Source organism: Ursus arctos, unplaced genomic scaffold (assembly GCF_023065955.2).
Source record: "Ursus arctos isolate Adak ecotype North America unplaced genomic scaffold, UrsArc2.0 scaffold_9, whole genome shotgun sequence".
In the NCBI taxonomy this organism is placed as follows: Eukaryota; Metazoa; Chordata; class Mammalia; order Carnivora; family Ursidae; genus Ursus; species Ursus arctos.
In genome coordinates, this window is record NW_026623111.1 from 13372737 (window position 1) to 13387772 (window position 15036).

A 15036-nucleotide genomic window follows, 5' to 3' on the forward strand; every position below is an offset into this window, starting at 1 on the left:
CACTTAGCAAGTTCTGATATTAATGCTGTGCTGCCCTCAAAAAATGAATGGTAATGTTCTTTTCCTTTACCACCTGGGAAAAATGAAAAAATGTAGGGTGTCTTGCTTTAATATTTGGTAGAATATGCCAGGGATGCCACCTGGAAATCAAGTCTTTCTAAACAGGCTTATTACCAAATTTATTTAACTGTCATAGGACTACTCAGGTATTCTATTTCTTATGTTAGCTGTCAATTTCAACTATATTTCTCTATTTGCATAAAATGTTTCATTTAATTCTTTTATCTATCTAACGTCAACAGCATCAGCAGTCGTGTCCTTTTCACTTTTCATTCCTTATTTTGGTTATTTATACTTTCTCTTTTTTCTTAATAAAGTTCATTAAAAGTTTTCAATTTTTTTAATTTAAAAAGAATGTTTTTTTTGATTCCTTGATCTTCTTTTTTGCATGTATGTTTTTTTACCCATTAATTTCTGCTCCTGCCTTTATTTCTTCATGCTCTCTATTTTGAGTTTATTTAGCTCTTATTTTTCCTTTTTGAAATGGATGTTTATCTCATTAACTATCAGCTGTTCTTCTTTCCTAACTTATATATTTAAAGCTATGAATTTCCATCTAAATACTCCATTAAGCTATATTCTACAACTTTTGATACAGAATATTTTCTCATCATTTGGTTAAATTATTTCCCAATTTCCATTACGACTCCTTTTGGGATTCATGGTTTTTGGAAGCCTATTTTTTTAACTGATCTGAAGAAAATGCCCAATATAACTTCAAGCCATCGAAATTTCCTGAGATTGTTTTTATGGTTGATATAGACAACTTTTTTTTTTTTTTTAAGATTTTATTTATTTATTTGACAGAGAGAGAAACAGCCAGTGAGAGAGGGAACACAAGCAGGGGGAGTGGGAAAGGAAGAAGCAGGCTCATAGCGGAGGAGCCTGATGTGGGGCTCGATCCCATAACGCCGGGATCATGCCCTGAGCCGAAGGCAGACGCTTAGCCACTGTGCCACTCAGGCGCCCCGATATAGACAACTTCTGAAAATTCTCTGCATATACTTGAAAAGAACATGGACTCTAAAACTATTGGATACAGCAGTCTTTATTTGTTCATTAGGTTAACATGTTACCTGTGCTCTTTAAATTATCCTTATTCATTTTTGTTATTTAACATCTCTTCTACCAATTGTTGAGAAAAGTATCTAAAATCTTCCATAAAACCGTGACTTTCTCTATTTCTTTGAACTTCTGCTTTATGTATTTTTCTCTATTTCTTTGAACTTCTGCTTTATGTATTTTTGAAGCTATATTATTGTTTATAATTTTGTAATTGTTATAGGTTCCTCGTGAGCAGAACTTTATCCAATTATGAAGTGACTTATTTTATTTCTAGCAATGATTTTTCATTACACTATATGGTCTAATATTATACAGCTATAAAACATTTTTGTTATTGTTTCTATGATATGTCTTCTTTAATTATTTCTTTATAATTTTTCTGCATTGTTAATGTGGGATATCTTTTAAAAACACTCTGACAAATAAAATAACACTGATATTTTGTCAGAATTTAGTAACTTAAATTTAAGAGTTACCAATATATTTGTTTTTTTTTTAAGATTTGTATTTATTAATTTGTCAGAAAGAGAGAGCAAGCGCACACAAGCAAGGAGGGGGAGTGGCAGGCAGAGGGAGAAGCAGGCTCCCCGCTGAGCAGGGAGACCGATGTGTGACTCAGTCCCAGGATCATGACCTGGGTTAAGAGTTACCAATATATATTTTTTTTTAAGGTTTGTATTTATTAATTTGTCAGAAAGAGAGAGCAAGCGCACACACGCAAGGAGGGGGAGCGGCAGGCAGAGGGAGAAGCAGGCTCCCCGCTGAGCAGGGAGACCGATGTGTGACTCAGTCTGGGATCATGACCTGAGCCGAAGGCAGCTACTTAACTGACTGAGCCACCCAGGCGTCTCTGTTTGGGTTTACATTTTTTATCTACTTTTATCCTATTTGTGTCTGTTCCGTGGTTCTGTTTCTCTCCTTTCTTGCAAATTTTGGAATTGACTATTTTTCATTCCATTTGCTCTTCCCTCTCAGTATGAAAATTATGTCCTTTATTTCTATGCTTTCTGAGGTTAGCCCTAAAATTAAGATATAAGTCTAAAGTTAATCAAAATCTTTACCCACCATTGCAGGACTCAGACCTCCTCCTATTTATGCTACTGTTCTGTGTACTTTACTAAGCATTATGTTCTATTATGTTTAGACACATATTTACCACTGTCTTTGCTCTTCATTACTTAGCATACCTCAGAGCACCCACCTTGGAATACTTTCCTTCTGCGTAAAGTAATGCCTTTACTGAGCATCTGTTGCTGGTAACACCCTTCATAAAACTCTGAATAAAAGTGTCTAAGTCGTCCTCACTATATACTCTATGTTACTCTCTTCTGTATTCTACATCTCTTTCTCTTTTAACTGCATTCTGGTTAATTTCTTCTACTCTCTATATATTCCATTTCACAAATTCCCTTTATTGTACAATCAGCTGACAAATACATCCTCTGATTTTTTTTTTAAAGATTTTATTTATTCATTTGTCAGAAAGAGAGAGAGTGAGCAAGCACAAGCAGGAGGGAACAGTAGGCAGAGGGAGAAGCAGGCTCCCAGCTGAGCAGGGAGCCCAATGCGGAACTTGATCCCAGGACCCTTGGCTCATTACGTTAGCCAAAGGCAGACACTTAACCAACTGAGCCACCCAGGCGTCCTGTCATCCTCTGATTTTTTAAAGTCAACTTTAAAGACATAATTTTCATACAAAATCATGTACGCATTTTAAAAATAAAGTTTCAATAAGTTTTGACAAATGCATACTTTCATTTACTCAAGAACACAATCAAGACAGAATTACTTCCATCAGCTCAAATGGTACCCTTGTGCCATTTTGAGTAAACTGCATGACAACTCAAAGCCCTAAGAAAAACTCTATTTTCTGTCATTATAAACTAGATTTGTCTTTTCTAGAGCTGCATCTAAATGGAATCACAAAACATACACTCTTTTGTGTCTCGCTTCTTTAATCAGCAAACTGTGAGATGCATCATGTTGTTACGCTTATCAGTAGTACTTTCCTTTTAATTGTGGAGATGTATTCCCTTATATGGATATATGACAAATTGTTTACCAATTCTCATGTTGATGGATATTTGGGCTGTTTAGAATGTGTGGATATTATAAATAAAGCTGATAAGTACATGCATGTATAAGTCTTTATAAATATGTTATCACTTCTCTTTAATAAATATCTAAGAGTGCTATTGCTGGGTTTAGTGGTAGAGTTGTTTTGGTTTGTTGTTAAAATTTTTTTTTTTTAAGATTTTATTCATTTACTTGACAGAGACAGCCAGCGAGAGAGGGAACACAAGCAGGGGGAATGGGAGAGGGAGAAGCAGGCTCCCAGCGGAGGAGCCTGATGTGGGGCTCAATCCCAGAACGCTGGGATCACGCCCTGAGCCGAAGGCAGACGCTTAACGACTGTGCCACCCAGGCAAAATGGCTGTAGTCTTTTACATTCCCACCAGTAATATGCAAGAGATCGGTTGCACCAGAGCTTATCAACATATTAATACTGTCAATCTTTTTAACTTCAGCACTCTAATGAATGTGTATGGGTATCTCAAAGCGGTTGTAATTTCCAATTCCTTGATGACTAACGACTGTTAGCATCCTTTCCATTGAAATGTCTCTATTTTGTTATTGTAACAGGGTAAAGCTGGCCTCATAAAGCAAATTGAGAAGTGAGCTATTCTTCTCTATTTTCTGAGTTTGTGTATTTTAGTATTTATTCATTAACTATAAACCAGACCTGGAGTTTTATGTTAAGGTTTTAAGTTATGCATTGGGGTTTTTTTTAAGATTTTATTTATTTATTGGACAGAGAGAGACACAGCGAGAGAGGGAACACCAGCAGGGGAAGTGAGAGGGAGAAGCAGGCTTTCCGCTGAGCAGGGTGCCCAATGATGTGGGGCTCAATTTCAGGACCTGGGATCACGACCTGAGCCAAAGGCAGACACTTAAAGACTGAGCCACCCAGGCGCCCCTGAATTGGGTTTTTAAAATCAATATAAAATATTCAGGTTACTAATTTTTAACTGAGTCACTTTTGGCCACTCATATCTTATAGTATTTATTTGCATAAAGTTGTTCGAAAGATTTTATTACCCTTTAATGTCTGTAGAATCTGTAGTGATAGCCCCCTTTCATTCCTATTACTGGTTTAAGTATCTCCTCTCCTTTTTCAATGATCAGTCCAGACAAAATTTTAGCAATTTTATTGATCTTTGCAAAATACCACTTATGGTTTCAATGATTTTCTTAACTGTCCATCCATTTCTTTGATTTTGATTTCTACCCTACCTTCATTACATTCTTCCTTCTAATTATTTTTTGTTTCATTTGCACATATTTTTCTAAGTTTTCCAGGTAGAAACTTAGATCATTGATTTTATCCATCGTCCTTTTCTAATAAAAGCATTAAACTATAAGTTTCTCTGTATTCACTTTAGCTCCATCTCATAAATTCTGATAAACTGTCTTTCTACTTTCATTCAGTTCAAAATGTTTGCAATTTCCCTTATGTCTTCTCTTACACATAGGCTATAAATGTGTTAATTTCCAAATATTTGGTCATTTTCCAGAAATCTTTGTTACTAAATCTGATTGAATCCCTGTGATCACAAAATATATTTTGTAAGATTACAATCATTTTAAATTTACTGAGGTTTTATTTACAAGTAGCATATGATGTATGTTGGTGAATATTCCATGTACACTTGAAAAGAATGTGTATCTGCAGCTACTGGGTAGATTGTACCATAAATGCCAGTTAAGCCTAGCTGACTGATAGTGTTCTTTACGTCTTCTGTAATCCTTTGCTTTTTTAAGTATTCTACATTTTCGATTTTTCTCCTTTAGGTTCTGTCAGCTTTTGCTTCATTTATTTGGAAGCTCTGATATTAGGTGCATATATTTTTTATTAGGTTTCCTTTGTGACTTGATCTCATCATCATTAAAAAATTTTCCTCTTGGGGGTGCCTGGGTGGCGCAGTCGTTAAGCGTCTGCCTTCGGCTCAGGGCGTGATCCCAGCATTCTGGGATCGAGCCCCACGTCAGGCTCCTCTGCTGGGAGCCTGCTTCTTCCTCTCCTACTCCCCCTGCTTGTGTTCCCTCTCTCACTGGCTGTCTCTCTCTCTGTCAAATAAATAAATAAAATCTTTAAAAAAATTTTTTTTCCCTCTTTACTCTGTTTTAAAGCCCTATTCCTTAAAGTCCACTGTGTCTGATGTATCAGCCACACCAACTTTTTTATGATTGGCATTTTTGTTACCTCTTTTCCATCCTCTAACTTTTAACCCATGTCTTTATACTTACATTGAGTTTCTTGTGGCCAAGACACAGCTGAATCTTCCATTTTTATCCAGTTTGTAAATCTCTACTTTTTAATTGAAATGTTTGGACCATTAATATTTAATTATCAATATAGCTGGGTTTATATCTCCCATCTTGTTACCTGTTTTTGATTTGTCACATCTATTATATGTTCCTTCCTCCCATTCTCACCTCCCACAATATTCTTTTAGGTTAAATAAGAATTTTTAATTTTCTATTTTATTGCCACCATTAGTTTATTATCTATTCCTCTTTAGATTTTTAGCGCTGCTACAGGGCTACAAAGGTTTTCTCTTAAAAGTTTTAGATATTGAAGTTTTACATTTAGGTCTACAGTCCATTTTGATTATTCTTTGTGAATGATGTGATAGGGTTGATATTTTTTTGTTCTATATTGACATTTACTTGATCCAGCACTATTTGTTGAACCATTTCTTTCCTTTTTACATTCTCCATTTCCTTCTTCATTATGTTTATGTTATCCCTTGGTCCTTGAGTACACTGAACAAATTTTAATAGCAGTTTTAAACATCCTTATCTGCCAATTTCATTATCTATTATTTCTAGTTTAATTCTATTAACTGATATTTCTCCTGATGATGAGATACATTTTCCTGTTTTTGCACATTTAGTAATTTTATGTGGATGCCAAACATTATGAATTTTACATTGTGAGTGCTGGATTTTTTTTTTTTCTTTTAAAGAGTGTCATACTTTGTTTATTCAAAAAGTTAAAAATACTTGAAGATAATTTTGGGGCTTTTAGAAAAAGGTATCTAGAACAAAAGCACAAAAATCTTCCCACTACTATGTTTAGCTTTCATGGATCTCCACTGAATAACTCTTGTAATTCCATGATTGCTCTTACTCTAGTTGGTGGGAACCTGAATGACTCCCAGCCCTGTGAGAGTTCTAGCAACTGTTCAGATTACAACTCACTGGTATCATTCTTTCCTAAAAGTGTTATTTATCAGCTCTTGTGGATGTCTGTCCTACATATGCATTAACTGGTTTCCAAAGATTCGAGGGTAACATGTGCTGGTTCCTTGAGATCTTTTTCTATGAACTCCCACTTTTCTGGCACTATGCCCCCACAAATTCTAGCCACTTAAAATACTCTGAATGCTGATCTCTGTCGTCTCAAGTCAGTGAGACTACTGGGCTCTTTCTGGGATCATCTTGCCTCCAAGCAAAATGGTGGAGTGATCATAGAGCCTCTATCATTAATTTCATTTTTCTCAGGGACCACAGTCTTATGCTACCTGTTTTCCAATGCTGAAACAAATTTCTTTTAAATATACACTCCAGTTTCTGAGCTGTCTACACCAGACGATAAATCCAAACCCTCTTATTTCTTCATGGTTAGAGTTAGAAGTTCATCTGCTGACTTGTTAGTTTAATAATTTACATAAATTTTATTTTGTTCTTTTTCAAATATTTAACATCTTTTTTTATAGCTCCCCATTCCTAGAAAATATTTAGGTCTGTCATTTTTTCAAATATGGGAAGCATGACCATTTTAAAAATCAGTATCTGCTCATCACAATATCTTATTGCGTATAAGGGTGTTCTGATGTCTCACGGTTCTTGCTCATCTTGCCTGTTTCTTTGTGCACTTAATTCAGTACTTACTGGGTTCTGTCCTCAAAAGATTAAAAATTCCAAGGCCTAGAATGGATGTACCCTCCTCCAAAGATGCTCACTGTTTGCTTCCTGAAGGCACCTAAAGGCACCATCAGTTAGAAACCATCTTGTGGTAGGTAGAATGAATGGCCTCACAGAAATGTTCATGTTCCAATAGCCACTACCCATGAATAAATTATGTTACATGGCAAGAAGGCATTAAAGATACAGGTGAGTTTAAGGTTGCTAATTAGTTGATCTTATAATAAGATCATACTGGTGGACCCACTATAATCACAAAAATCTTTAAAACGGGAAGAGAAAGGCAGAAGAGTCAGAATGAGATGGCATCATTAGAAAGACTCAACTGGTCAATGCTGGCTTTGAAGACAGAAAGGAGCCACAAGCCACAGAGTGCTGGCAACCTCTAAAAGTTGGAAAACAGAAGAAAATGTATGCTGCCCTGAACCTTTCATAAAGGAGTACAGCACTGCCAACTTGATTTTAGCCCAGTGAGGCCCACTTCAGACTTCTGACCCTCAGAATTGTAAGATAAGAAGTTAGTGTTACCTTAAGCCACTAAATCTGGGTTAATCTGTTACAACAACAGTAGGAAACTAATACATGCTTCTTAGTCCATTCAGGTGGTTATAACAAAATAACAGAAACTGAGTAGCTTATAAACAGCAAACATTTATTTCTCACAGTTCTGGAGGCTATAAATCCAAGATCAGAGTGCCAGCATGGTCAGATTCTGGTGAAGGCTCTCATCTGGGTTACAGAATGCCAAATTCTCTATGTGTCCTCACATAGTGGAAAAGGGTGAGCTAGCTCTCTGGGGTCACCTTTAAAAGGGTACTAATCCTACTAATCCCGATCCCATGAAAGTTGCACCCTCATGATCTAATCACATCTAGAAGGTCCCACCTCCTAATATCATTGCTTTGAGCATTAAATTTTCAACACAGGAATTTTAGGGGAACACAAAAATTCAGACCATAGTAACACTTCAAACCAATATTACAGCCTGAGGTTCCTTGATTGTCAGGATATAGATGTGCTAGAAGGCCAGTCTGTGACAAATTCAATCTCAGGTATTTTTCTCCTTTTACTTCTTCCTTTTCCTGCTCTGCTCATCAGGCAACGTTTTGGAACTGCAGAGAGGAAGGATGATTTTAGATCTGGTTGCTTTTACCCTGAAGGCATGGCCTTTTGAAGTCTGGCTTAGTTTGCAGAGGATCTCCTATAAGAATGTCTCCCTTGGACAAGCCCTAAGGCTTGAATTTTGATCCTTTTGCCTAGTTAGCCAGGAAAACACAAATAAACAATATTAACAAAGGACTTCAAGTTTAAGCAGCTTTTGCCTCTTACTTTCTACTTACCTCTAACATTAGCCTAGGTATTCCCAACTGTCTTTCCAGCTCTAATTTTTTTTAAATCTAACATTTTTTTCACTGCTTTCAGCAGAAAGATTTATCTACATAACTGAGATCAACCTTACCAAAAGACCAAAATTCCTTGTGCATTCAGTTTGACTATAATATAGAGTTCATTTATATAAATACATGCAGTTTATCCATTTCTCTATTGAGAGCTGTGTGACTTTTCACTTTTTTGTTATTATGAACAATGGTGTATTAAAATTCTTGATAAATGTGTCATCCTGTCCAAGTGTTAGTTTCTTCTGTACAGAAATCTATAAGCGGAATTACATGGTCCTAAGGTATGCACATTTTCAACTTTACCAGATATTGCATTATATGATTATTTTATAAGTCTATCAGCAATGTCTAAGAGTTCCTATTTTCCCCCAAATAACCCAAACTTGGTATTATCAGAATTTATATTTGTCAAACACATTAAAATGAAATCATCTATCATTTTAATTTGCAGTTTCTTAGTTATTACTGAGGTTTAGCATATTTTGAAATGTTCTATGTTCCAATTGCCCTTTTGCCACTTTTCAAATGATTGTTGGCCTTTTAAAAATTCAGTCACAGTTTTATGCATTCTGATGATAATTGTCAATTTCATGAACTGTATCCATCCCCCAACTATGGCTTGACTTTTCATTTCATTCTCTCATACCGAAGTTTGTTTTATTTTAATATAGCATACTTTTTTGTGTGTATCTTGTTTTATGGCCTGCAAATTGTTTCTTGGATAAAAAAATTTTTGGGGGGCGCCTGGGTGGCACAGCCGTTAAGCGTCTGCCTTCGGCTCAGGGCGTGATCCCGGCGTTATGGGATCGAGCCCCACATCAGGCTCCTCCGCTACGAGCCTGCTTCTTCCTCTCCCACTCCCCCTGCTTGTGTTCCCTCTCTCGCTGGCCGTCTCTATCTGTGTTAAATAAATAAATAAAATCTTTAAAAAAAAAATTTTTTTTTTGACAAAGATAATTATTTTACATGTGTATTATAAAATTCTGAAGTTTTGCTTTATATATGTAGTTCTTAAATCCATCAGAATTCATTTTCTAGCAAGAGTCTAATATAGAACCCCAACTGTATCCCAAACATTACACTATCTCAAATGAGGGGCACCTGGGTGGCTCAGTCCGTTAAGCATCCAACTCTTGATTTCAGCTCAGATCATGATCTCAGGGTCCTAGGATCAAGTCCCACATCAGGCTCCATGCTCAGCATGGGGTCTGCTTAAGATTCTTTCTCTCCCTCTCCCTCTGCCCCTCCTTCCACTCAGGCTCTCTAAAAATTTTTTTAAAAATAAAATTTAAAAACAAATAAATAAAAATATCTCAAATGATTAGTAAGGCTTCCTTTATGTCCCTGAAGTCCCAAAACATAAGTCTATATTTTTTTAATTAATAGCTTTATTGAGATATAATTTACCACCATAAAATTTATTCATTGTAAATATACAATTTCGTGATTTTAATATAGAGCTGTATAATCATCACCACAATCTAATTTTAGAACATTCCATCACCTCCAAAAGAAATATTGTACCCACTTAAGAGTCACCTCCTTCCTACTCCAGCCCTAAGTACCTATTAATCCACTTTTTGTCTCTACAGATTTGCCTTTTCTGGATATTTCATATAAACAAAGTCATGTAATATGTGCTTTTTTGTGTGTCTGGCTTCTTTCATTGAGTATAATGTCTTTCAGATTCATCAATGTTGTAGCATATATTAGTATTTCACTACAACTGTATATCCATTTATCAGCTTATAGAACTTTGGGTTGTTTCCACTTTCTGGCCACTGTCAATAACGCTGCTATGAACATTTGTGTCCAAAGTGTAGACACATATTTTCATTTCTACTGGGTTGGTACACAGAAATAGAACTGGAATTGCTAGGTCATATGATAATTTTATGTTTAACATTTTAAGAAATTACTAAAATGAAAAAAAAAGAAAGAAATTACCAAGCTGTCTTCCAAAGTAGCGGGACCATTTTATACTCCCACCAGTGATTTCTCTACATTCTTACCAACACTTGTCTTTTTTATTATAGCCACTCTAGTAAGTATGAAGTGGTATCTCATTTTCCTCATGACTAATAACGTTTAACTGTTTATGTGCTTATTGGTAATTTGTATATGTTCTTCAGTAAAAAAAGTCTACTCAAAGCCTTTCCTTACATTATAACTGGGTTATCTGTCTTTTCATTATTGAGTTGTTGAAGTTCTTATGGAAATAGGTCATTTATCAGACACATAATTTATCTGCAAATATTTTCTCCACTCTGTGGGCTCTTTCCACTTTTTTGATGATGTCTTTTGAAGCACAAAGGTTTGTAACTTTGATTAAATCCAGTTTATCAACTTTTATTTGTGGATCTGTTTTTAGGCTCACCATTAATCTTTCTGTCTACTAATAAGCAAATACCACAATGGTTGTTAAGCATTACAAGGGTTTTAAAAAATATTCTTAATAACATTTATTTTCTTAAAAAACTGTAACATATAATTTGTTGACATTATTCTTGCTTACCTTATGGTTTTTATGGAGACCAAAAATTTTAATTAAAAAAAAAATTTCTTTTTGGTATACCCAATGGATATGGCAACATAAAACCAGTAAACTTGCTAAACTCCTCTACCCGTTTTAATAATATATCTATTGTCTCTCTTACATTTTTCCATACAAATACATGTGGAAAGCCACAAATATAATTCCTTTTTCAAATCATTGTGCTTTTCTTCACCCCTAATTCTATTGCTTTGGTTAAGGCCTCCAGTTAATGTTCAACAGGATTGGTAATACTCTGAATTACATATACAAGAACAAGGATAAGAATTATAGCACATTTCCCATCCAAAACTGTGCAAGCCAGAAGACAATGGAGTGACATTTTTAAGTACTAAAAGAAACTATCAACCCAGAATTCTATACTCAGTAAAGATATCTTTCAAAAATGAAGGTGAAATAAAGACATTTCAGACTCGCCCATCAAAAAAAAAAAAACAAAAAAAAAACACTGAGAAAATTACTTATCAGAAGACCCGCAATACAAGAAATATTAAATGAAATTATTCAAGCAGAAGAAATACAGACCATTGGTGCTATATCAAAAAAAAAATGAAGATTCCTCAAAAATTGTTAAGTTAAAGGTAATATAAAAGATAATTTTCCCATTTCCAATAATTCTAAAAGATGATCAACTACCTAAAGTAAAAATAGTAGTGATGCTGGTTAAAAGCACAAATAAAATTTTTGCAAATCACCCAACTGATAGTAGTTATGCTGGTTAATAGCATAAATAAAATTTTTGCAAATCACTAACTGATAACAGACTAGTATCTAGACTAAATAAAGAACTCTCAAAACACAATAAGAAAACACTCAATTTTTTTTTAAACAGGATAGAAGATTTAAACAGGATCGCCAAAGACATACGGATGGCAAATAAGCACATGAAGAAGTACCCAACATCATTTATCATTGACATGCAAATCAAAATGCCAATAAAAGATCACTACACACCAATTAGAATGGCTAAAAAGAAACTGCTAATACCACATGCTGGTAAGGATGTACAGCAACTAGATTTCTCATAAATTGCTGGCAGGAATGTAAAATGGCACAATTTTAGAAAACAGTTTGACAATTTCTAGTAAGTTAAACATATACTACCACATGATCCACAATCCCACTCCTAGACATTTACCCAAGAGAAACAAAAACTACATTTACATAAAAACCTGTACACAAGTGTTCATGGGGCTTCATTCACAATTACCAACCCTGGAAACAACCCAATGTTCTTCAACTGTTGAATGGATAAACCATGGTACAATGAAATACTACTCAGCAAAAGGAACAAACTACTGACACATGCAACAATATGGCTATATCTCAAACGCATATTGTTAAGTGAAGGAAGCCAGACTCAAAAGTACATACTGTGAGTCCATTTATATAACACTCTGGAAAAAAAGCAAAACGGTAGGGTCAAAAAGCAGATCAATGGTTGCCAGTGCCAGAGTATAGGTAAGGAGATGACTACCAAGGAGCACAAAAAAACTTCTGGGGATGGGGTGCATGGGTGGCATAGTCAGGGTCGTAAGATCAAGCCCCACATCGGCCTCCCCACTCAGCGCAGGGTAGAGTCTGCTTGAGATTTTCTCTCCTCCTTTCTCTGCCCTTCCTGCTTGTGCTCTTTCTCTAAAATAAATAAATAAATAAATAAATAAATAAATAAATAAATAATCTTTAAAAAAAAAGAACTTCTGGGTTGACAGAACTGCTCTATATCTTGATTGTTGAAGAGTTGGTTACCGAACTGCTTGTGTATCAAAATTCATAAAACTGTTCTCTGTAAATTATATTTTAATAAACCTAGCTAAATTTTTAAAAAATAGCATAAGAGATTTAAAGCAGAGAAAGGTGAAGGTCGTTACTGAGAATTAAATGAACTGTGAGGTTACACGGTTTAATGGGGTATCCTTAAGAACAATAAAGTCAACCACAAATGATGTTAGGGTTTAAAGTAAAGATGAAAGACTAAGAATTAGATGTCAAAGTCATCAGTGATGTGAAAGGTAACTTAGCTTCCCACATGTTCATGATATACCAAAAATCCCATGATCCTCAAAGATAAAGAGCCTTCTCTATGGGATAGAATAATGATTTGAAAGCAAAAGCACGATACAGAGTATACACAGAGAAACTACCTTAAAAAAAAAAAAAACAAAAACCCTAAGATTACGAAGTGAAATACACCAAGAGATCGTGAGATACAGGAAGTAGTGGGTAACAAATAGAACAGAGGTAAAACTTGCTGATAAGTAACCATATTATAAACTTGAGGGTAGGTACTACGCTGATGATTTCTTCATTCCCCACTCTGCTTATCATAATGCTATTATTAAAGTTAACCTCAGGGCTACAAACCTAATACTATATTTTTGTAATGAAAACACACCTGATTATAATGCTTTCTATCTGTAATTACCTTTAGACAGATTGTAGAGTTGCAAGATTCTATTCTATGTTTTAAATCTTATTAAATGTAGCAAGTCTAGTAACTTCAACCTATATAACATACAAACTGTCTTTTCCTAAGGTCACAATTATTTAATGAAATGCTTCTTTGGTCAGTACTCAGATGATAAATCCATTTAAGTGTATCTGTACTTCCATGGTGGTAAATCCATGCACTACACTCAACATAAAGCTATCCTGAGTAAAACTATAGTTTACCCAAAATTTCAGTACTTGCTATCGGCTAGAATCTTACAACTAAACTCTGATTCATGGATTTAAATACAATAGACATTAAGGCAAAAGGCAAGAATTCAGACTTTGGCATTGGAGGAGATAGAAAAAGATGGTGTCAGGTAAGGTTTTCCAGAAATGGGTGACACCCAAACTGAGTCTTAACGGAAAAAGAGAGTTAGTTGGCAAAACAAGGAAGGGCACATTACACATATAGAAAAGGAGATTAGCGTACATAAAGATATGGGGAATAGAGAGCTTAATATACTCAAGAACAGCACTCCAATAGAACTGTTACATAATGATAGAGATGTTCTATATCTGTGCTGTCCAATACAGGAGTTGAGGAACAGATTTAAAATTTTTATTTAGTTTTAATTAATTTAAATTTAAACAGCTATGCCTAGAAATTGAAAAACTATGGCAAAAATAAAGAATGATGTGAAGAAAAGGCAAATATAAAAGGCTGGAGAGATGAACATAACGTGGATCCTGAAAGGCCTAGTGCATTTTGCCAAGTAGTTAATTTTTACCTTGAAAGTCAGAATAAGCCATGCTAGGTCTTTAAGTAGTCAAGAGACAGGATTAGCTTTACATTCAGAAAAGATCACTCAAGAGGCAGGTGGCATATAGACTAAATGGGAAAAGAATAAAGATAGATGGCTAGAAAACTTGCAGAAATACAGCAGAGAAAAAAACAAAAACCTAAGTTTAGGCAGAAGTTTACCTAAGAGAAAGATGACAGTTCTGAGTGACATAATACAATTAAGTGAAAATAATAATTAAATGGTGACATAGCTTCATTATTTTAAGGTGAGGCTGAGTGGAATTAAGAATTCTGGCTTGAGAAATTGAGTGAATAAACATTCACTGAGACAGGAAATCCATGAAGCGGTTTTGTTTTGGTTTTGTTTTGCATAATTGGTAGATATGAAAAAAGTCCATTTTTGGATATGCTTACTTGGATATGTGAGCATAAATCAAACAAAAACATCCAGAGGCAGAAACATAGACTTAGAGGTCATCAGTACATAGATGGAAGATGGGAGTCCCATTTTCTAATTAATTAAAACAGACTTTCCTCAAGTATCAGAATAAAAATTTTTTAAATTACCACTTAAAAGCTTTTTTCTATTTAATTGCTAATACTGTAATGTTATTATTTTTTTACTACAAATGTTCAGTATTTCAGTACACATAAACGAAGTCAATATACCATCCAGTACCATGCTACCCCCCATCTCCCCCTACCTCTGCCAACTCTCAAGCCCTAAAAAA

At 34.9% G+C, this 15036-nt stretch overlaps 1 protein-coding gene across 13 annotated transcripts in view; it reads right to left on the reverse strand.

Moving 5' to 3' along the window:
• LCORL (ligand dependent nuclear receptor corepressor like) overlaps positions 1-15036 on the reverse strand; it is a 167334-nt gene that overhangs the window by 124657 nt on the left and 27641 nt on the right. For 2 of the 13 annotated variants that reach the window (XM_044389741.3, XM_044389743.3), the window contains exon 1: positions 8099-13181. The exons of the other annotated variants lie outside the window; for them this stretch is intronic. The gene's annotated coding sequence lies outside the window, so the exon portion shown is untranslated. Of the gene's footprint in view, positions 1-8098; positions 13182-15036 lie in introns of those variants that run through there. 13 annotated transcript variants of the gene reach the window in all.